The sequence below is a fragment of the Lissotriton helveticus genome, chromosome 1_1, assembly GCF_964261635.1.
Source record: "Lissotriton helveticus chromosome 1_1, aLisHel1.1, whole genome shotgun sequence".
Classification (NCBI taxonomy): Eukaryota; Metazoa; Chordata; class Amphibia; order Caudata; family Salamandridae; genus Lissotriton; species Lissotriton helveticus.
The window spans coordinates 540,734,663-540,760,302 of record NC_136057.1 but is presented as its reverse complement, the minus strand read 5'-3'; positions in this window follow the sequence as shown (position 1 = coordinate 540,760,302).

Below are 25,640 nucleotides of genomic sequence, written 5' to 3'. Positions count from 1 at the left end.
GCAGGAGCAATACTGTGATCTGAAAGTAGGTTCAGCTTATATAGTCTGAAGCAACCTAAGAAAGGCCACCCAATGCTTCTTTTGAGGTAAAAGTCTTGGGAATTCCCATGAGATATTGCTTGACTTCAGGGCTCTGGGGGGTTGCAACTGACATGCAGACCAACAAGAAACTGGTGCACATGCATCAACGTGACTCTAGCAAAGAAAGTCAGGACATGGTGTGCCGTTAGGTAGAAAGTGTGCTTAGGTAGTCTAAATGGATCCCAAGGGGAATACTTATCAAGACTGCAGGACCTGCTGAAAGAATGGATCATGAGAGGCAAGTATTCATCTAACAGAGTAAGGTGAGTGGGCTGGCCAAATATTGATTTTGGAAGAAAATCAACTTGTTCAATCCCTACAAATGTACCACACACACTTTTATTACAATGTAATATAGATGCTATTCTGGAAATGTCTTCGCAGTGTTTTTTGCAAGTAGACATCCAATGTTACTGTGGACATTCTTGTGGCTAGACAACTCTTTCCAATCCTACAGCTCTGTCAATCACTAGCCAGCACAATTCAGTCGGATTTAAGAGCATTCTAGCACCATCTCTTGCCACTTTCCCAGTATGTCACACAGAGCAGTGGAGAGTGAATCTAGAGAGAACATCTTTTGAAAGGAGCTAGTTATAGACAGAGGAACAGGCACCAGTCAACCCACTCCTTTCTTCTTGTTTTGTTTGTGTTCCCTGTGACACTCTAGGCTGCTAGCTGGCTTAGCTAGTAAGATTAAAAAGCAAGAAGAGGTTTGAAGTCCTCTGGTCACGTATGTGAACACCTCAATAATTTGCAATAGCTAACTGAAACAAAAAATCTTGCATATTCTAAAGCACAAAACTAAAATAGGTAACCTAAACCTAAATCTGGGCTATATTTCATCAGGCCAAATCACTTGTTGAGTATGAATTTGATAATTTGATAACAGTATTCAAAACAGAATTCAAAATGGCCGAAGGGGAAGGAGCTCTTCTTACGAGCTCCTGAGGTAAGGGATAGCCATCGGCTTTAAATCCTGGTTTAACCCAGCACATCGTCCCTATCGATTGACACGCGCGACGTGACAAGAATCTACACAAAGAATGCATGCAAAAATCTAAATGATTCAGGGCTCACCGATCGATCCTCTACCTTTACATCGTAAAGGACCCTGGTCTCAGCGTCCCTCGTACCTAGCCTCGCTCGGATGATCATGGACTGCCGGGCAAGATAGATATCATCTGGTGAGTCCACCGTAACTGTAAGCTGATGGTTACAGGGGAAATGGAAACTGGAATGCAAGAAGAAAACTACAGATTGCGAGAAGGAATCCATAGATTGCAGGACTTGTCGTACCGCGGTGCTGGCCCCTCGTTGACGATCCCGGACCGATGCGCAGAGCAGACCATTGTGGCAGAATCTACTGGCAGAGACTTCTTCTCATCCTCGAGAGGTCCCCCTGACTGCGAGGGATGATGATCGGTAATGACACTGTTGGGGGAGACCTTGGGGTGAACTGGTCGGCCAATACCAGTTGTGCGGCTCCCTGCACCCGGGTCCCAAGACGGAAGCACCCCGCAGTGGATGTTTGTGAGGTGAGCCAAAGGTATTGATGTCAGAAGGAACGGGCTGCCATAGTCTTGTGGTGCGCCCTCCTGATCCATCGTTCCAGGCCTGAAGCACCTGAAGGCCTGAAGCACCCCGCAACAGCTGCCGAACAGTTGTGCAGCACCCTGGTACCAAGATGGAAGCACCCCGCATTTGATATTTGTGAGGTGAGCCGAAGGTATTGATGTCCGCGGGAACGGGGCTGCCAGTGTCTTGTGGTGCGGCCTCCTGATCTTTTGTTCCAGGCCTGAAGCGCCTGATGGCCTGAAGCGCCCTGTAATACTGCCGTACAGTTGTGCCGCCCCCTGCACCCTGGTCCAAAGACGGAAGCACCCCAGAGTGGATGTTTGCAAGGTGAGCCGAAGGTATTGATGTCTGCGGTAACGGAGCTGCCAGAGTCTTGTGGTGCGGCCGCCTGATCCATCGTTCCAGACCTAAAGCACCCCGCAACAGATGCCTTTCACACGCATATCATAGGAACGGCTCTCCTCGGCCCCCGCTGGGTCCTCGCTGCCGGCCCTGGCCTCGCTCACCTCGGCATCTGGATCCAGGGAGCAATATGCTTGTTTCGGACGGGCTGTGAGTGACGAAGTTCTGCCGGCTCACTTGCGACCTCAGCATTTTCCGCCGCGCCTCACATCGCGGAGCCTGGAGGGAGGCTTTAATTGTTTGTTTCCCTGGCAGGCTTTGAGTACCGGAAGACTGCCGGCTCTCCCGCTGAAACCACCGTGACACCCAACTTGGCTCTTGACCCTTGCTAACTGTGAGTAGACACACTCTAGTGGTGTCGTTTGTGAGAACAAAAATCGCTGGTTTTTATTTTCTAACTCTCATCTTAGGGAATCATGACATTAAAGAAAGTGTCCTTTAAATGCAGAGGGAAGCCATTTTACCTCAAACCACTACCCCTTGTTACTTTACAACTTTTAAAATGGCTGAACTCCTTAATCCAGCTACCCACTGTTTACATTGGTGAGGTCTCCCACAACCCTGGCAGCCATCTTTATACGGCTACTATCACTCTCGCAGCAACCTCTGTAGTCAGGCCCCAACTACAACAGTGGTCTTCTTGTAATGGTCCCTAACAATTTGGGCAGCCATCTTGTAACGGCTAACCTAAATATATTCGCAATCGATCCACCCAATTTGATTGTCAATTGCTAACACCCACTAAGAGGCACCAAGCAGCTGCCATGTTTTAGCGGCTCTAACTAAACTGGCAGCCATCTTGTAACTGCTAATGTATATATATTTTCAATCTGACTAAAGTTTCACTTATGTTGAATGTCAAGTGCCAACACCCTCTTAGATGTTACAATAACCAATTGTTAACAGCTCTCATTCCTTTACTTTATTTTACTGTCGTTCCTCACTGCCAAAGGAATCTCACATCATGACTGGACCAGTCATGATACGGAAAGGAAACAGCGCCTACTCTATTCAATACCCTCATAAACTTTCAAAAATTCCTCAAAAACCTTCAAACACAACCTCCTCAGAAAAAACCCTGATACTTTATTCCTGGATCACTCCTACAATGCCAAAAAAGCCAATATAATAAATAACCTCTTATTTTTCACAAGAAAAATAGCCAAATGGCGATCGGCCTTTCATCAGCTACTATCCATACAAGACCATAAAAACATTCCCTACGGAACTAGGATTACAACAAGTCCCACACAGAACCTCAGAGCCTCATTGAATATAATATCCTACAAAAATGGCACTGTTCTTATTCAAGCAGCTAACAAGGACAAGGACCTAGAACTTTTGAACAAATACTTCTCCACCCTAAAAACCCACACCCTCAGCACCCTCACTCCCTCTCAGGTACATACTACCCCCACTACCCCTTCCTCTACTGAAGTTCAGAGACCACTCTCTTCACCCAGGCATGAGGATAGAGACACCACCAACTCTCCGGCCTCAAATGTATGTCAGTACAACGTGGTTGTTTTCAACGCGGTACTTTACATCGCAGATTTTACAACGCAAGTCGTTACAACGACTTGCGTTCGAGGGTGCGGATTTCGGAATCTTATAATTTTATATTCCAACACCATTCCCCGTAACAGTAGGGAAGGTGTTGGAATATAAAATTACAAGACTCCTTATCCCACAGCGCCATCCAGCGCAAGTCGTAGTAACGACTTGCGTTGTAAAAGACGCGTCGCAACTGCACTGCGGGGTAACATCCGCGTTGTAAAGGATGTTCCCCCTCCGGCCTCACCACACATTGCATTGACACCCTCTGCTACCTCACGCTGCACTTCTCTTCCACCCTTTCCTTCACATAGATCTGTGGAAAGAAGCCACACCAACTCTCACTCTTTTCCATGCACTGCATGGACACCTCCATATACTGCAAGCTGCACTTCTCGGACCTTAACACTACCCCCTCCGCACCTTCCACTCCAGAAGAACATCGACCCCTATTACTCAGAACTGATGACAGAAGCAACAACTCCATCTCCCTATCATGTACTGCACTGACACCCTCAGCATCTTCAACATCACGCAGCACGTCTAGTGACCGTACTACTACTCCTACTGCCCATTCTTCTCTGGAAGAAAATCGACCACATCCCTCACCTAGAACCAATGAATGAGGTAACAACTCTCTCTCCTTAGCATGCACTACTCCGATATCCTCATCATTTTCTCGCAACACTTCTCGGGACCCTACTACTACTACCCCACCACCCTTCCCTCTCCAGAAAGAAACCGACCCTGTCGTGCACCCAGATCCAGTGAAAGAATAATTAACAATTCACCCTCATTAGTACGCACTGCACTACCATCCTCAACTAGAACTACCATGAGAGCCAACATCAATTCTACTCCCTCTATGCCCTTTATCCTGTCTTCCCCACAACATTAACAGAAGGAACAAGACTGTCTCAAGACCTCATACCGCACCTCTAGAAACCTTCAAAACATTATCCTAGAAATCAAAACCATCTTACAACTTGCTGAAATATTTCTTACTAGACTTAAGTATCTTCAAAACTCGCTAAAGACAGTCGACAACGTGACAAAAACTATCCCCCTGCCTCCAGACAATCGATACTTGCGCATGCGCAATCTCTCCAATTCTATTGCGGACCAGGAAATACAAACGCTATTACGGCTGTAAGAATCTCCTCCAGACCATCAGATAGTGTCATCAAAGTCCCGTTTTGCGAGTCTGTAATAGCGATTATTAAGGAATCGCTATTACAGACTCGCAAAATGGGATTCATGAACAAATCGCAATTTATTTTGCAATTCCTACAGCTTCCTCATTTGCGATTAGCTAATTGCTAATCGCAAATAAGGAATAACTCCCCATTCATTCCTATGGGCCTAAAGGCCCATAGGAATGAATAGGAAGACATATCAATGTCCGAATCGCTATTAGCGATTCGTATTTTGAGTTTGCGATTTCAAGGGTGCAGGGGTGTCCAAAGAACACCCTGTTGCACCCCTGAAATGATATTGGACGCTGGTGTTACGCACACACATGTCCCAAGGACATGGGTGTGTGTAACATACAACTTAGAAAAATGCACTTAAGTGCATTTGCTAAGTTTCCGCTATTTACCACGAGGTTTGACTTCGCGGCAAATAGCGGCCCAAAATTGAGAATTCGCAATTTTTAAATGTTTCATGAATTGCATTTAAGGAATCTCAAATAGAGATTCCTTAAAAGCAATTCCTCGCAAAATTGCGAATTCTATAATAGCGATTTTTGCATTTGGGATGATGAATCCCAAATGCAAAAATTGCGCTCGCAAAGGGCCAGATTCTCAGAATCTGGCCCTTTGTGAGCCGGTTTTACGTTGATGAATCTGGCCGCATGTCTTAGACAATGAGGAATACGCGATTCGCCTAGTCTCCATCAACCCTTGCAGAACATCACATCCAATCCATAGAAGAATAAACCGGAATAATCTTCACTCTATAACCCCAAACCAAGTTAACCAGGAGCCTAGTCTAATGAAGCCCTCAAACAAGATTTCTTGCTTTCTACTAAAGTGCCGCTCAGCCCCTGAACACGCCTCGGACATTGCCGACCTCATCCTTAGCTTGAAAATGGACATAATAATCCTCACTTAAACGTGGCTCAAGGAATCATCTCCACCATGCCTTGACCTTCTGGTCCCCCAGACTACAACATCATTAGATTAGACAGACCCCACAAAATAGGCGGAGGCTTAGCCTGCATACATCGATCTGACCTCACCATCTCAAACTTTCACTCGGAACACGTGAACTCTTGTGAATACCTTAGGATCTCTGTGAACTCACCAAGTAACCACTCTCTTAAATTACATATATTCTACCATTCTCCAGGACAAAACATAATTTTCACAGAACAACTTATGGAAATCATCACGGCAAACTCGTCCCCTCACTCGAATGACATATTCCTTGGTGATTTCAATCTCCACTAGGAGAACACACTGGACAAGCAGGTCAACACCCTTAAAACCTTCCTTGCTGACCACTCCCTGATACAAACTGCCTCTGAGCCCACTCACTCAAAAGGTGCCACGCTAGACTGGCTCATTTTCTAAACTAAATACTATTGAATCGATCTCGATTACCCCCTGTGACTAGTCAGACCATCACATTATCACCTTCCAAATCCCTTCCTATAACAAGAAAATCCTCCCACAACAAATTAAACCTAAACAATGGAAAAGAGACGCAAAGAACATTAACTGCAACAAGCTTGTCCCCCAATGTGAGAAGGCTCTTATAACCCCCAACAACATAGGAGACATCACTGTCCTCACTGATCACTATAACTCCACGATTCCCAAAATATTCAACCAAGCTGCACTGCCAAATCCATGGTTCAGGAAAGCCCTGAATGAGGAGAGACGCAAACTCAGATCAACTGAACGGAAATGGAGGCAACACCCCTCCACCCCCCAGTTGAAACGACTCCAAAAAGCAAGAAAATCATACAATAAAAGTATTGTAAAATCAAAAAAAGACTTCTTCAAATCAGAACTAGACAATGCGAAAAACAGACCAAAATACTCTTCGAAATTCTGAATCAACAATCGAACAAATTGGCTAAATTTTCACTTTTAACATCAACCTCACAGCTAAGCAGCGACAGATTTTCCACATTCTTCACAGCAAAAACGAATTCCCTCCAACTTGAACTCAATATGGCAGCAATCAACTTAGCCACCCCAGAGATAAGTCAAACCACTAACCTGGTACCACTTAAGTGATCTCTACCCAAGAATAACTCTCACTGGTCCAACTTCAAATGTTATGGTATCAATGATATGACCAAAATTTTAGCAACTACTAAACTCAACAACCACTTCAATAACCCTGTCCCAGCAAAGTGCCTACCCCACATCTATCAAATCATATCCCCTCTCTGGACCAAGATCATTAATGCCTCGCTATTACAAGGTCACATGCCGGACTGCCTAAAATCTGGTTAAATTACTCGTATCCTAAAAGAAACGACAGCTAGGAACTCTGACCCCAACAACTTCCGACCAATAACCAATATTCCCATGCTAGCAAAGGTCTTGGAAAAATGTGTTCAGGAACAACTGAATTTAAACATCACAAACTTCAACTTATTAAACATCCACGAATCGGGCTTTAGACCCGGACATAGCACTGAAATAGCATCCTATATATAGTAGACGACGCTCTATTAACTCTTGACCACAATGAAACATGCTTGCTAGTCTTTGCCGACCTCTCATCAGCCTTTGATACGGTCAACCACAACAAACTTCTAAGGAGACTAGAAGACAGGATGGGCTTCTTGGGCACAGTCCTTCTAAGGTTCAAATGCTTCCTGGAAAATAGAACACAATCATTCATGACCGACAAGATCCTTTCTCTTTCTTCACCTAACCTACTAGGAGTACCTCAAGGTTCTACCTTGTCACCCACACTATTCAACTTTTTGTCGAACCACACATTGATCTACTACAGCATGCGAACATCTCCTACCACATGTACGCTTACGACACCCAACTTTACATTAAAATGACCTCCATTGAAGAGATAAAGTTAATGAATCTATCTCTCGAAAAAAAACGTAGAATTGCAAACGACCAACTTCCTCAAGCTAAATTCACAAGAAAACAGTATTTCTTTTAACCTCCCCCCCCCAATAACTCACAAGAAATAAAGGAATGGACCAAAGTGATCACTGCTCTGATTTGCACGCCAACATTGGTAGATTCCACAATATCACTTGGAATCACACTGGATAAGAACCTTAACATGCAAGCTCAGATTAACTTGTTGGTGAAAAATGCCCGCTTTCACCTCAACTATCTCAGAAAAATTAAGCCGTTTATCGAGATCCCTGACCTCAAATTTGCAGTTCAGGTCCTAGTCATTTCAAGGCTTGAGTATGGTTGTTCCACCCTCTCAGGGCTTCCCAAAATCTCTACCCCACCCCTAAAAGCCTGCCTCAACCCCTCAGCAAGACTCATTACAGGATCAAGGAAATTTGACAACATATCGCCACACCTGAAGGCACTCAACTAGTTAACCTATGAAGCTCGGAGTCACTTGAAGATTGCTTGCATTACTCACAAGGCGCTACACCACAACACCCCGCAGTACCTAGCCCAAACACGTACACTATCTGGAGAAAACAGACATTCTAGGAGCACAGATAATCTACTCCTGAAACCCGCAAGGTTCAACAAGACTAAAACCTATAACAGAGCATTTTCAGGAGCGGAGCCAAGAATTTGGAACTCTCTTCCGCCATTCATCAGAAAAATCGCCTCGACGCCCCTCTTCAAAAAGGAAGCAAAAGCATTCCTGATGAGCAAATTCCTCCCCAAAACTCTGCATAAACACCAAGCTAGCTTCAACGTATAACTCCTCCTCATTTGATATCTGAAGCTCAATTTGACTCCTTATCGCGGAGCTGTTCTCTACCCTACCTTTATTCCCAGAACTTTATCATGTTTTTTGATGTCTTATTTGCGTTGTTTCTGTTTGTTTTATGGGTATCAAATGTTCTTTTCATCCCTTGCTCACTTTGTAAAGCACTCTGTTACCCTACATTGGGTCTGGTTCGCGCTATAGAAAACTTCAAAAATAAATAAATAAGTAGCAGTAGTTGCTGAGATCCAAACTAGTTCATATTTATCCTTGTGAGAAGTGGGTCCTGTGGCTAGGCTGCTAGAGGGCGTTGCTTCCTGACGCTCCTTTTGAAATAAGGGAAGAGATGTGTGGGTCCATGAGTCCATGCCAGTACTTCTACAGTTGTCTTGCAAGGGCCAAATGATTCAGTAATCTTCAGTGTCAGTCTAATGTCGTGATAGGCAGTCATACCAATCGTGTAGTCAATCAAGTTCATCCCTTCCGCAGAAAGGGTTTCATTGGGAGAGCAAAGTCACACCAATGTAGCAAAGCTCTTGTGACTGAGGACTCATCAGCAGACCTCCATTCAGCATGTCGTGGTGAGCCTAAGATAGGCCTACCAGTGCTAGGGGTTCGCCCTTCTCTGCACAAGACTTCAGACATATAGAATAGAAGTTGGCACGGAAATTGGAATATAAAACAAAGTATTTATTGACCTCATGAGGTGGAACTACATTCACACAACTCCCTTCGGTAGTGTATGAAGCAGCACACTGAACAGACAGAACATGGTCCTTTCATGCCCACACAGGGGCTCAGAAGAAGGCGGTACAATTACAGAAGAGAAGGTTTACATACATAAATGGTCATACAGAAATGCACAGTCAACAGTAGGGCAGAGCTTAGCAATTTGCTAATTGCAGTAAAAATGCCCTGACAGTTACAGACTAAGACATATGTGAACAGTTACAGTGTCTTCTGCGCAAGTGCCGAGTAGCAGAATCTAAATATAGTCTGTCCATAAGCAGAGTACAAGAGTAAACGACAGCAAGGAAGGACAGAGCACATGGTGAGCACATGGCAGACAAGATGGATGCCAAAAACAAGTTGGCTTCAGCTAAATGCTAACACCGATCGCTGCCAAATTACAACAGACGACCCTTTTAGCATTAGCTAAAGACATTCATTCATGTGGGGTAATCTGGATTCACATCATGTACGTTTATTTGCATCATTTTGGTAATCTCTTTATTCAGTATGTGTTGGGCTTTTATTTCTGCAACATTTCGCTTAGCAGGTGTACAGGCAGTGAGGCTGATGGACAAAGCATTTGACCACATTGTATACATACACAGCATGTAAATAGCATCACTAGTATTACACATAGGATGGTTAAAAGCTTCCAGCCCCAATTAATAAACAATGTCAAAAACCAGCTGGCGAACGTCCAAGTGCCAGTCTCTGGGTGAATTTCAGCAGCAATCTTATGTAGTTTAGAGATTGCGTAAAACACTGAAGGAGAGTGATCCGGAATGTAGACACAGCAACTACTACCAATGATGCGACATGCACCACCTCGTTCAGCTAAACCCACATCTAAAACCATACGATTTTGGAGTGCTACAATCCTCGCAATTTGCAGCTCTCCTGTAATGTTCCCAAGTGCCATAGCTGTCTGATTGGTAACAGCTTCCACAACACGAGTCAATCGTCTTACCTTTCTGCTATTTAATGCAGCACCCACAAAGAAAAACAAGCCCAAATTGAAATCAATGTATTGTTGCAAGGTGGTGTCAGTGCTTGTTGTCCTCTTATATCTGTTCTTAGAAATATCATTGTACACTTTGAAATCCTTGTGATATGATGCAGGCGCCAGAAACACAGGGGGCAACAGAAAGGACACATAGCATACTCCAGACCATCCAACAGGTAGTTGGTAATATCCCTTGTTACCACAGACAAAGTAGGTATTATGTGAGGATATGAAACTGCTGTTATTGGCATCTTCAATAGTCAGAACCACAGTACACTCACTTCTTCCTACTGGAATTCTCCCAATACTTCCTATACCCAAGTCTGCTTTAGCTCTAGTAACAGAAATCACAAATGATCCATTGTTCTTAATAGTTCTCATATTTGGGAAAACATACGGCGTGGAAATATTTTCAGGTCGATACTCCTCCCATTCCTACTTAGTCCCTTTAGCTCGAGGATAACCTTCCTCATCTGGATAACACACTTTATTGAGGTGATAATTAATCCATCCTACTGTCATCCTTGGGAAGTTAGCCTTTTCAGAAGCAAACAAAAGTACAAACCAGGCTTGGCAAGAACCATTATGCGAGAAAGGAAGAGGAATAAAAGGTGTTCCTCCCTTCTTCTGGTGAGTAGGTATAATCCCACACACCCAACAGTCGGTAGTATTTGTGGCACTGTGCGTGTGATGTAACATTTGAATAAACGTGTTCAGGTAGGATTGTCAAAGCTTTTGCTCTTGGTATGGAAGCGTACAGTAATGATGTTCAGCTGGTACTGGACTAGTGGCGATCAGAAGCTGCCGAGCCACTTTCTCAACAAACCAGGTTGTCACTGCTACAACTACGATAGCAACAACAAATAGTACAGCACATATGGCCTTTTTATTACAAATCATAGCAACAGTTGATCTCCCTGCAGACATGATCACTTTGTTGTTGAATCAATCGTTGGAGCTCTAAAGTCCTGGGCAGCCATTGGTTTCTTCACTGAGGATCAAGACGGGTGTCACTATGTAGGACTGATCCTCCCCTTGCCACATCAGGTCTGTTTCACAAACCCAGGATGGTAGCTCAACCAGTCTTTTTCAACAATGCAGGCTCTTTCCTTGGTCTAAGTTAATACCGGGATACTCCAGGGATCGTGTGGTCCAGGAAGACTTACTCAGATTCGTCGGTTGAGATGGCGTGGCCTTTCTCCGTGTCCAGAATCTCTCGATGGTCGGTCAGTACAGCAGGTTCTACCAAGGTAGGCGACACTCGCTTACAGTGAGTGTTGTGAACCCAGTTCTTCCTGTTCGTCACTTGGACCGCTGTCCTCGTAGCTAGGAGCACCTGTTCGGGTCCTCGCCATCTGTGCTTCAAGCTGTTCGACCTCTCAAAGACTTTGACCATTACAGGATTGCTGGGCCGGAGTTCATGGGCCTCACCTGTGGGCCTGTCAGGAAGAGCTTCTCGAACCTGTTGATGAATAGAAATCAAACTGTCAGTCATCTGTGCTAAGTAGTCACTCATCAGAACACATGGTACATCATGTATGGAGCGTGGTTTAGGAACTCCCCAAATGTTCATTGGTCTCCCAAATACCACCTCATAGGGTGTACGCCCTGATCGTGAATGTGGCACCGATCTAATAGACAATAATGCCAAGGGCAACGCATCAGGCCATTTCAAAGACGTGGAAGCCAGTATCTTCGCTAGTTTCAACTTCAAAGTAGCGTTATACCTTTCCACGAGCTCTACTGATTGTGGGTGGAAGACTGCATGGAACTTCTGTTTGATCCCTAATCCTTTCAGGACATACTCAACAACTTGCTCAATAAAATGAGGTCCGTTGTCACTCCACAAAAGTTTGCAAACACCAAATCTAGGGAAGAATTCCTTTAAAAGCACCTTTGCTGTGGTGAGAGCCCTATTATCTTTTGTAGGGTATGCCTCTATCCATTTATTGAAAACACATACCACCACTAGAACATACTTCAAGTTATTGCAACGTTCAAGTGGGATGTAATCCATTTGCAAAACTTCAAAAGGTGTGGTTGGTGTAGCAAACCCTCCTGTAGGAGTCTGTGTCCCTTTACCAGGATTGTATTGCCAACAGATCAAACAGGACTGTACTATCCTTTTAGCTGTGCTGGCAATTTCTGGATGCTCCCAAACTTGCGTGAGCAATTTCATTATTGCTGAAGCTCCAACATGTGCCGGCCCATGTGCCATCTGAACCATTGGCTGTAAATAGGCTATAGGCAGTTTCCATTTATCAATCTCGTTATTGCGCCAACAGCCCTCATCATCCAACATTCCCTCTTTAGACCATTACTCAAGCTCCTCCACAGAAGCAGATCTCTGTATGTCTAGCACTTCTTGTCTAGCATCATGCCAACGCTCAGCTTGTGACTTCACTACATACATAGATGTAGTGCTTCACTGCATCACAGTCTCACGGGCTATGTGATCTGCAAAGGCATTGCCTTGTCCTGTCTTATCAATCACTTTCTTGTGTGCGCTACACTTAACAATAGCTATTTTCTTTGGATATGTTAGTGCAGTCAAAAGATTATGCACTAGTTCTCCATGCATTATCTGCATCCCATGGGATGTAAGAAAGCCTCTTTCCTTCCAAAGTAGGCCAAAATCAGGGACCACTCCAAAAGCATAGTGGCTATCTGTATAGATGTTCACACACAAGTCAGTATTAAGTTCACATGCTCGTGTCAAAGCTATTAACTCAGCTGCTTGAGCTGACTTCTGTAGTATACGAGCTGTCTCCACTACTGTCTGAAGTGTCGTAATTGCATATGCGGCTGAGGTCGTGCCATCTGGTAACTTCAAACAAGACCCATCAACCCGTAGTTCCCCATCTACATCTGAAAGGGGCGTATCTTGCAAATCGATGCGACCCTTTGTCTGTTCCTCAGTAAGGAATATACAATCGTGAGACTCCTGTGACTGTGTCTGAGTCGCTGGATATGGCCACAAATTAGCTGGGTTCAAAGTCACACATCTCTTCAGGGTAATGTGAGGGGCCAACAGTGTCAATTCGTATCCTGTCAAACGAGCACTAGTCAAGTATTGTGTCTTAGTCTGGTTCAAAAGGGCATCTACTGCATGGGGTACTAGCACCAACAATTTAGGTGACAAGACTATCCCTTCACTCTGACGTATGGACACAGCTGTTGCTGCAACTGAACAAAAGCACCCAGGCAATGCACGAGAAACAGGATCAAGAACAGCTGAAAAATATGCTCAGGGACTCTGCTTGTCACCATGTGTCTGTACAATGCACACCCATCTTTCTCGTGTACATAGAGTGTAAAAGCATTTGTGTAACCCGGAGTGCCTAACACTGGTGCAGAGCAAAGAACTTGATGTAATTGATGAAAAGCATTCTGGCATTCAGTCATCCATGGAAGGGGCATTGGAGTGTCTTTGGTCAGAAGTGCCAACAAGGGTTTAACAATGCGTGAAAAACCTAATATCCATTGCCTACAAAAAGAAGTAAGACCAATGAATGCACGGACATCTTTCTGAGTACAAGGCACTGGTGTGTCTAAAATTGCTTGAATGCAATCTGGTGTAAGTGCATGCCCCTTCTTAGACTGAAGGTGACCTAATTAGGTAACCTTAGGTCTACAATATTGCAATTTCTTCCGTGACACTTTGTGATGGTGTGAAGCAAGAAAGGATAGCAAAGGCAAAGTACATTTTTCACACTGTTCAGGCGTTTTGGCTGCCAACAAGATGTCATCGACATATTGTATGAGAGCCACTCCTTCAGGCAAAGTGAAAGAATCAAGTTGTATTTTTAATGCTTGACTGTAAATACTAGGACTCTCAGTATAACCTTGAGAAATTCTACAAAATCTGCACGATCGATTGTTCAAAGTGAAGCCGAACAAATATTGGCTATAAGGATGAATAGGAATTGAAACGAAAGCATTCTTCAGGTCAATCACAGTGAATGTTGTTGCTGTCGGAGGAACTAAGGTAAGAAGTGTTGTTATTTCAGAAACCACAGAGTATTGTGGTACTACAATCTTATTAACTTCTCGCAAATCAATGATGAATCTGTAAATCCTAGTTTCAGTGTCTTTTTTCAAAATGGCAAGAATAGGACTGTTGCGAATATTGTAAGGAACTTCTTCCACAACCCCCACTTCAATTAAATCATGGACAATGCGTACAAGTGCTTCTTCGCCTTCTTGAGAAATTTTGTATTGAGGCAAGCGTGGCAATGAAGCGCCCTTCTTGACACTAATATGTACTGGTGGAATAACCATTTGCCCTACATTGGTGTCTGAAGTAGTCCACAAGGTACTAGGGAGTGAAGCTACTATACCTTCTGGAGAACATTGTATCGCAGCCCTGAAATACTTGAGCATATAAACACCCACAATATTGTCAAGTGTATTCGGAGAAAGCAAAAATGGACATGGAGCAGTAAATTTGACAACATGAAATGCAAGTGGTTGTGACAGTGGGCTAAGGGAAGGTGTTCCATCAAAACCTATCGATGTAATGGTTAAGCCAGACAGGGGAGCCCTTGGAACCAATTGTTTAGATAAGGCGCTACGAGTAGCTCCTATATCAACCAGAAACCAATCAGTAGAACCCAAAACATGTGCTGTAACATAGGGACCCTTCTGATCTACCGGAACTTCAACTGATTCCTTACCCCATCCTAGGCAGTCCTATGCATAAGCAGAATCCTTCGAATCAGACGGCAAATAGTCAGGCATTTGATATTGGTTCCGTCTATCGAAAGTGTTAAGTCCATTCTGTCCACGCGTATTAGTATCAAACCAAGCACGATTGTCCGTGTTTCCTCTCGGGCCTGAATATCCTGAACGATTTCTCATTTGTCCCCATCCACGTGGATACTGCTGAGCATGCAATACTGGACAATAGGCAGCCCAATGTCCAATTTTTTTACAGTACGCACACTGGTCAGAAGATAGAGTCGGATGAGCATAAGGAGGAAAAGACGGACCATAAGACACACGTCTTCTTATCCTCATTACCCTTCGCTTCTAATTCCTGCCGTTCAAAAAAAAAACATCTTTTAGGCGCCCCTGGAAAAAGCTCAAGCTGGAAGAGTTTCATCGCTTCTTGATCTCTTCACCCTTGGTCCAAACGGATGACATTGACATGGGGTATAAAACATTCTGCGCCTGGATTGTCAAGGCGCTCGATGCACTGATACCGGCTAGATGGTCCAAGATCCGACCCTTCCAACCTAGTCCCTGGTATTCCGAGACGCTGAGGTGTATGAAATCCACCTGTCGACAGGCAGAAAGAGCCTGGAGGAAGAATTATGACAAAAATCTTAAAACATGCTACATGGCTAAGCTAAAGGCATACCACAGAGCTGTCTGTAGAGCTCGAGCGGATCATTATGCCCGGGAATTTCAGGCAAGCCCCAATCCATCGAAACTGATTTTTAAAGTTTTGAAGGAGCTTGCAGCTAATAGATCTTTAGCTACTGAAATATGTTCTCAGGCTCACTGTGAGTTGCTAGCTAGCTTCTTTGTGGAAAAAGTTAATGCCATCTACCGCTCTTTCCCCAAAGTAGATCCTGAGGGTACGATTTTGACATCACATACCTCTCAGTGTTTGGCTATTCTTCCTATACCTTCGGAACAAGAGTTTACTCTCCTAACGGCCAAGGTTAAATCAGGCTCTCCTGATGACCCTTTGAAGCCAGCTCAGTTTTTAGACTCGGCGCCCATCTGCCTCCCTCCTATTTTTCATCTTGTGGAGCAGTCCCTTACCACTGGGATAGTACCACCTAGTTGGAAGGCTGCCTGTGTCAGACCTATTATTAAGAAACCAGGATTGGATCCGTTGAAGGCGGAGAGCTATCGACCAATATCTCTGCTCCCGTGGGTTGCAAAGATCACAGAGGCCCATGTTAACAACATCTTAACTAAACATCTGGCCTCCGCACACCTACTTGATCCAACCCAGAATGGTTTCAGACCGGAACATAGTACAGAGACGGCGCTCCTTTATATGGTAGAACACCTCCGCTCTGTACTAGATGCAGGTCAAACGGCGGCGCTGGTCCTGTTGGACCTTAGTGCCGCATTTGACACTGTATCACATACCATCTTGGTCCACAGGCTGGGTGAAGCCGGCATTACGGGTAGGGCACTTGACTGGTTTCGGTCGTTCCTTTCGGAGCGATCTTTTCAGGTGGTAGTGCCACCTTTCAGATCCAAATCCCATGCCATTACCCAAGGAGTCCCGCAGGGGTCGGCGTTGAGCCCCACGCTCTTCAATCTTTATGTCCAACCATTGGCGGAAGTTGCGAAGAGCTGGGGTCTCACTATGGTATCTTACGCCGACGATACCCAGTTGGCGGTAGCCCTTAACGGAGACTCCAACCGACCGGCATCGAATTTTGCGGCTGGTTTAAGGGCTGTTGCCAGTTGGCTAACGCTTAACTGTTTACAGCTCAACGCCCTTAAAACTGAGGTAATGGTTTTGGGGAAACATCCGGATCTGTGGGGGGACAACTGGTGGCCTGAGGAGTTGGGTTCATCACCTAAGCCCATTTCGGAACTAAAAAACCTTGGTGTCTGGCTGGATTCTAAACTGACTTTTGCATATCATACTAAGAAGGTGGCATCTACGTGCTTCGGCATTTTGCGAGGTCTAAGGCCGATCCTTAGATTCTTCGATGCCCCAACACGTCAGATAGTAATCCAAGCCAGCGTATTATCTAGGCTGGACTATGCTAGCTCATTGTTGCTAGGTGCGAATCAGGCTGAAGTTCAGCGTCTCCAACGAGTACAGAATGCGGCTGCACGTGCTTTGGTTGGTCTACCTCGCTTCTGCTCTGCTCGCACTACAATCTGTAAACTACACTGGCTGCCTGTGATTAGACGGGTAGAATTTAAGAGCCTATGTTTCGCTTACAAAATTTTGAAGACTGATACCCCAATCATCCTTCAGAATCTACTAACTTTGTACATTCCATCGCGAAACCTTCGCTCTGCTGGTTTAGATCTGGCATTTGTCCCACGGTTCCAAAAATGTAGATTGGGGGGCCGTTCATTTAAGGTGATGGCTGCTAAACTGTGGAATACCCTCCCCGTCCACATTCGCTCACTGGATACCCTTCTTGCTTTCAGGAAAGCTGTTAAAACGCACCTCTTTCCTTTGCCATATTAGCTGCGTCTCTGTTGGTTCGTTGGTTATGTTACCCTACAGGTATAGCGCCGGGACGCCCCTTAGCTGGGGCAGCTGTGCGCTTAATAAATGTTAACTAACATAACATAACATAATACTGAGCCATAGTCAAAAGAAAAACCGGAGAAGAGGTAGTCCATGAACTTTCACCGGCCTTTAGGCGACTAGATATTCCTGGCAACAGGTTGGCGACATATTTATCGACAAACAGATGCCTGCCCATGTCATCTGTCAATGACTGGCCACTAAAATTGTGGAATGCCTCCTCAAAACGTGTAAAGAAGTCAGAAACCGATTCATCTGTCTTTTGCTTACAGGATGCCAATACAGTCCAGTCTATCTTTTTAGGGGGAATAATCATCTTTTTCTTAACTAACATAGCTGCAGGAAGATCTAAAATTAGCTGACATGGTTTCTGTGCAGGTTCCCTTTCTACGTCCATTTGTTCTAAATCTTTCCATCTCGCCCCAAAAGACGCACGATCATCAACTTTACGAACAGTTCTCCACATATCAGGGGGTAATATCAATCTGAAAAACAAATCAATACCAGGCAGAGTCATGGTACAAGAGCTAATGGCACCCTCAACTTCCTCATAAAAAGCGGCTGGATTTTTCCACGGATCGGGCAATGCAGTTTTAAAAGCCAGAACATCCACTCTATTCCAAGGAGTATAAACCTATTTATAAATAAAATAACCCTTTGCATCAGTGGAATTCTTATCATCATCTGTTCCCGTACCGCTAGGAGGAACATACAAAGGTGCGGCTTCCTGCATAGGTCTCACATGAACTACCACATTCTTATCTGTTTCGGAAGTAGAAGCCTGCATCCCGCCGGTCTGAGATGTTTGTGCAGCTGCCTCTGCTGTCTTCTTCTCTTTTTGCAAACGGACTGCTTCAGCACACAGTTTAACCAAACGTCTGATTGAGTCAGCCACCTGAGAGAAGACAAAAAGACCATCACGGATTTGCTTACCGTCATTTGGTATATCATCGGACTCCAATTCATCAGAATGTTTCCTAAACCGATCAATGACCTCTGCTGCAAATGTCTTGGTAAAATATAGTTGCTCCCTTTCCTGCCAGTTTTTTATGTTATCTAAAATTTCAGAAGCAGGAGCAACACCACTAACTGCTTTGCGAGCAGCAGATCTAAGCTCAGACGCACAGTCAGCGGTCAACATAGAACGAGTTTCCCGTAATTTCTCTTGCTGTGTAGCAAAGTCCTCATCTGACTCATGAGGAGCCGAAGGGAAAGTATACAGCGGCGGAGAACGGTCTAGCACAAGAGAATCATCTTGTGGTTTATTAAGGATAAGATAAAGGGGTCGCTGAACAGCGTATTGGCCAGTCACTTGCAAATGACGCTCCCTATCTTCTCTCTCCTTTATTTCTTTCATTTCTTTGTTTTTCATTTCTAATGCTTTTACATGAATACTTTTTCGTTGTTCTTTTCGATCAAGGCTTGCTCTCGTTTCATTCGTTCACGCACTTCTTTCTCCCACATTCGAACACAGTCAAACATATCTTGCCTAGTCTTTTGCTTAAACATACATTGTTCCACATTGTCATGAAATCACTCGCAGCTGTGAGCTAGAGAAGTTTCATGTCTTTTTTTTAAGGTCAACAGTAAAGATTAGCCTTGTTTGTGTCAATGATTGTTTGTTCCTTTTGCCTGCATCTATTTCCCTCGATGATGTAGCTCTGCACGTGGAACTAATTTTAATAACGTTCTCCGCTGACACGTGAAAAGCAGCCAACGCCCTGATTCTAGAAAACTATAAAAACCCTGCTAGCAAACTCGGAGACGCTTCGCTTCCTGTTTATCAGCGTCTTCACGAGTGTTCCTGGCAGCAGCTCCTGAACCCGTCGGACTTCGGCTTCTGGCTTCCCCGCCCTCCTCCTGCAACCCATTCCTGGTAATCCCTCCTGAAAACTAAAAACTCCTTACCTGCCCTCTTCTTCTCCGGTCATCTCCTCCGTATTCCAGCATCTCCGGTCAGGTTTCCAGCGTTCTTCCTGGCATCGCGTCTTCGGCCTGACTTCCGGTTGGCTCCTCAGTCGGCCAACAGCTTCCTGGAAAACAGTAAGGTCGCGTCACAAACTCTGAAGCCATCAAACCTTGGTAAAGACAATTTATACCTTTTGAGAGACTTGTGTTTGTCGAACATTGGCAATTCACTAGAGACAGAGTTTATTTGGAAAAAAACAAGTTTTGGAAAACAGTATAAGACTTTGAGAAAGAAACAAACATTGGTAAACTGTGCAAGTAGTAACTGAAAACTGCTTAAAGGAATCTAGTGCAGTATGATTGTTTGTAAATAACTGCATGAGGGTTTGTGAATGCAGTTGCCGATAGTAGGCAATTATTTGATACCATTGTAAACTCACAGTATCACAGTATCTCGAGAGATTCAGAGAATTAGGACATTTCTGTGTTCTTTGTTTTCTTTTTTCTTTTCTCTTGTTTTAAAACAGAAACCCCTTTGGAAAAGTCATCATACAATTGCAAGGTAGGACTAATGAGTGGTGTGATATTTCTTTAACCCGTAACTAACCACTAATGGACGATTAGAGTTGCAAGATATTTGGTGCATTTATGCTGGGTGTCTTTTTTAACTAGTGTTGTTTTTGGCATTTATCTTGAAGGTTGCAAACTACCAAGCACCTGGCATTGTAGAAGTGTTAACAAGGGCTTCTAGTTAATTTGGTATGTACAAGAGGATAGAAGAATCTATTCTTGATTTCCTTGTTATAATTGTATGTTTATTCAGCAAACGAAGTCTCTTTGAATAAAGAAGCCCAGAACACTTCAAGAGAGAAAACCTCGCAGATATCTCAAGAAGAGATCCAGTGTTTTTTCTTGGTTTCTCTGTCCAATTCCCCTTTCCCTTGGGGGTCACTCAGCTTGGTCAAGTTAAAAGCATTCTTGCTAACTGGTTGACTCACTAGGGACTTGGGAGATTGCATCGCCAAGAAGAAACAACAGGAACCTCGTGAGCATCGCCTGACAGAAAGCGAAGCCACATTTCTCTTGTTTCATTTTGGTGGTGCAATGGATGTTGATTCATCCACTATGGATGAAACTGGGGTTGCACAATTGTTACAAAAAATGGCTGAAGAGATGGAGGAATTACGCCAAGAAAACCAAACCCTTAGATATGAGTTAGACAAAACTAAAACTGATTTCACAACTTGGCGAGAGTCTTCAGAAGTTAGGCGTCCAATACTGAATCCTCCTAAGTTTGTAGTTTCTAACTTTCCCTTACAAAATCCTTCAAGTCAGGGTACTAACCATCCAGTACAGGTTACAGTTTTAACGCCCAATCCAATTCCCCTGGCAAATCCAGAGAGATTCACTGGAGATAGTAATCGCTATAATACCTTCATAAGTCAATGTCAGTTGCACTTTATGTTCAAGCCTCAAGTCTTTAACACTGATACATCTAAAGTGGCTTTTATAATATCTTATTTGGGAGGAGTGGCGGCTAATTGGGCTATGCCCTTGGTAGACAGAGATGATCCTCTGATACATAACTTAAATACCTTTAAAGCAACAATGTCTAGTCTGTTTGCCAAACATGTATTTTTGCAAGCATCTGACAATGAACTTCTGAACCTTCGTCAAGGTTCTAGGGATTTAATAACTTACGTCACTACATTTAATAGATTGTTGGCAGAAACTCGGTGGCCGGAAGAAAAAAGAGTGTCTTTATTTTATAGAGGCCTAAGAGATGATCTTAAAGACTCTCTCGCCCACATTGTTAACCTTCCAGAAGATTTCACAGAATTCCAAGATTTAGTAGTGAAACTAGACCATAGGCTAATCGAGAGAAAAAGTGAAAGACCAAAAGGTGACATTAGACATCTACATTTCAAAGCTGAACGCAAAGACAATGAGGATAAAAACGCCCAAGTAGAACCTATGCAGATTGGGGGAGTCAAAGGGCCTCTTACGCAGGAAGAAAAGGATCGTAGACGTAAAAGTAATCTATGTTTATATTGCGGAAAATCTGGTCATTTTGCCAGAGATTGCCCAATCAAGCCAGTTAAGAAAAGAGCCATGGTAGTATCCTCTGAACCCTCTCAGATGCCGGAAAACTAATAATCTCGGGGAACAAGGAGGTCGGTTCTCCGAGAGCTTCAGACTTACAGATCTCACATTACGCTACGAGTGTTCATAATGACATACCTAGACATTTCACTATAAGGATCATTCTGATTCTATCTAACCAACAGAGACACAGTATTCCCATACTTAGTGATTCCGGGGCAACAGGTAATTTTTTTGATCTGGAATTAGCCCGGAAACTAAATTTGACACAAGTGCCCAAGAAGCAACCTGAACCTGTAAGAGCTGTTGATGGGTCAGCTCTCTCTTCAGGACTGATACGATTCCATACGACACCTTTGATTTTAGTAACTGATAATGGTCACACTGAACTTACCACCTTTGATTTAATAGATACACCTACCTTTGGAGTCATCTTAGGAATCCCCTGGCTCGAGTTACACAATCCTAAAATTGATTGGATCAAGCGTACTGTAACGTTAGATTCATCCTACTGTAAACTTCATTGTTATCAGGAAACTAAGGATCCCGTTATGCCTTTGTATTGTGCTATTTCACAGTGCGAACCTCATGCAGTTCCAAAAGAATACCAAGATTATGCTGATGTATTTGATCCGGTTAAAGCCACCAAATTGCCTCCCCACAGAATTTACGACTGTCGAATCGACCTGATTCCTGGAGCAGTTATGCCTTGTAGCCGTATATATGCTTTAACAGAGCCAGAAAATCAATATCTGCGTTCTTATCTAGATGAGTTATTAGAATTAGGATTTATTCGTCATTCCACCTCTCCGGTTTCGTCTCCTCTCTTCTTCGTGGCTAAGAAGACAGGGGACTTGAGGGCTTGCATCGAATATCGTGCAGTCAATAAAGCTACCATTAAAAATTGTTATCCTTTGCCTTTAATCCCTGTATTGCTTAATCAAGTGCAAGGTTCTAGTATTTACACCAAACTAGACTTACACGGAGCTTACCAACTGATTCGCGTAAAAGAAGGAGACGAATGGAAGACTGCTTTCAGAACCAAATTTGCCCTTTTCGAGTATACAGTAATGCCCTTTGGCCTTTGTAACACTCCAGCAGCTTTTCAATACTTCATTAATGAGGTTTTGCATGATTTGCTGGATGTCTGCGTTATTGTATACATTGATGACATCCTGATTTATTCGAAAGATACAAAGGAACATACAGAACATGTTCGGGCAGTTCTTCAAAAATTAAGAGACAATTCATTGTTTGTTAAACTTGAAAAATGTGTCTTTAACACTTCAAAAGTTGAATTTTTAGGATTTTGCTGTCACCTGAAGGAATTACCATGGATCCTAAAAAGGTAGAAGCTATTTTAAACTGGCCAGCTCCAACTTCTGTTAAAGAAGTACAACGAGTTTTGGGGTTCGCAAATTTTTACAGGCGATTCATTTCTAGATTTTCTGATATTGTAGTACCTATTACTCAACTATTACAGAAAGGAAAAAAGTTTCACTGGAGCTTGGAAGCTGAAAAAGCCTTCCAAACTCTGAAAAAGGCTTTCACCTCTGCACCCATTCTGGTGCATCCAGACCCAGATAGACCGTTCTTCGTAGAGGCAGATGCTTCACAAACAGCCATAGGTGGAGTCTTACTACAAAAGGACGTTAATTCAGATCGTTTACATCCGGTAGCCTTCTTCTCTAGGAAGTTGATACCAGCAGAACAAAATTACACTATTGCCGAACGTGAGCTGTTGGCTATAAAAGCAGTGTTCCAGGAATGGAGACATCACCTCTTGGGGGCCAAGCACACGATAACGATCTTCTCAGATCATAAGAATTTACAATTCTATTCGACTGTGAAAGCATTTACTCCTAGACAAATGCGTTGACTACAGTTTTTTAGTGAATTTGATTTTGTAATCACCGATCATCCAGGAACAAAGCAATTATTGTCTGATACTCTTTCACGGATGGTTTGTGACAAGAACAAAGACCGACTAGGAGAACTGCAGAGTATAATACCTGCAGAAAAAGTATGTGCTGAAACTACTTCGGATGATTTTTTGACCATATTAAAAAGAGAAACACAGAAATTGAATCAACAACAATGGCTTTCACTAAAGAATGCTACCATAGAAAAAGGGTACTTTTTCTATAAAAATAAACTATTTGTCCCAGAAAAATGTTTAAGAGAACAGATCATTAAGTGGAATCATGACATTGCTTCCGCAGCTCATCCTGGGATGAATAAAACATTGGAACTTTGTCAAAGACATTTTTGGTGGGGAAAACATGAGCAAAGACATTCGCAAATATGTACACACTTGCCCAGTATGTGCACGGCAAAAATCACTACATACCTCACCCATTGGCTTGTTACAACCTTTAGCAGTTCCACCGTATCCTTGGCATACTGTCAGTCTGGACTTTATTACTGATCTACCTAAATCACATGGGAATACTACAATTCTGGTGGTAGTTGATTATCTTTCTAAGATGGGGCATTTTATCCCTCTGCCCAAACTCCCTTCTGCAGCTGAGCTGAGTAACATTTTTCTAACTAACATAATTAAGTTACATGGTTGGCCTCAAAAGATTATTTCCGACAGAGGACCTCAATTTGTTTCGAAATTCTGGAAACAACTTAATACAAAATTAGGTGTCGAAGTGGCCTTGTCGTCTGCGTTTCATCCTCAGACGGACGGTCAAACTGAAAAACTAAAACAATACCTTGAACAAAGTCTGCGTTGCTTGACTACGACTGTATCATCCAGTTGGGATGAAGCTCTACCTTTAGCTGAATTCTCTTATAATAACTCAATACACTCAGCTTTGGGATGTTCACCCTTTTATTTCTCCACTGGTCAACATCCTCGAACATTACCAATAATCGTTCCAGACAAGGCACAAAACATGCCAGCAGTTTCTGAAAGTCTCACTAGGTTACAAACACTTCAGGAACAAGTTGGAAAATCATTGGAGAAAAACAAAGGAAAGATGAAGAGAATAGCAGATCTTCATAGGTTACCTTCACCCCAATATAAAGTAGGAGATTTAGTTTGGTTGGCAACAAAAAACATCCAGATAGAGGGTCCCAAAAAACTAAAACCAAGATTTATCGGTCCTTTCCCAATAGAAAAGTTGTGAATCCTGTATCCATTAAGTTGACTTTGCCGCAGGATTATTCAATACATCCTGTCTTCCATGTCTCCCTTTTAAAACCTTACGATCCAGATACCAGATCAGATAATCCACCCCCTCCTGTAGTAGTAGGAGATCATGTTGAATACGAAGTGGAAAAAATAGTGGATGCTAAACGTATTCGAGGTCGCTTGTTTTATTTGATTGCATGGAAGGGTTATGATTTCTCTGAAAGGTCATGGGAACCAGAAACTAATGTACACGCTCCCAGATTAGTTTGTTTGTTTCATGCGTTACATCCACAAAAACCACGATCTGTACGACGACCTTTGGGGGGGGGACTGTCAAGAAATCCCACGCAGCTGTGGGCTAGAGAAGTTTCATGTCTTTTTTTTTAAGGTCAACAGTAAAGATTAGCCTTGTTTGTGTCAATGCTTGTTTGTTCCTTTTGCCTGCATCGATTTCCCTCCATGATGGAGCTCTGCACGTGGAACTAATTTTAATAACGTCCTCCACTGACACGTGAAAAGCAGCCAACGCCCTGATTCTAGAAAACGATAAAAACCCTGCTAGCAAACTCGGAGACGCTTCGCTTCCTGTTTATCAGCGTCTTCACTAGTGTTCCTGGCAGCAGCTCCTGAACCTGTCGGACTTCGGCTTCTGGCTTCCCCGCCCTCCTCCTGCAACCCATTCCTGGTAATCCCTCCTGAAAACTAAAAACTCCTTACCTGCCCTCTTCTTCTCCGGTCATCTCCTCCGTATTCCAGCATCTCCGGTCAGGTTTCCAGCGTTCTTCCTGGCATCGCGTCTTCGGCCTGACTTCCGGTTGGCTCCTCAGTCGGCCAACAGCTTCCTGGAAAACAGTAAGGTTGCGTCACAAACTCTGAAGCCATCAAACCTTGGTAAAGACAATTTATACCTTTTGAGAGACTTGTGTTTGTCGAACATTGGCAATTCACTAGAGACAGAGTTTATTTGGAAAAAAACAAGTTTTGGAAAACAGTATAAGACTTTGAGAAAG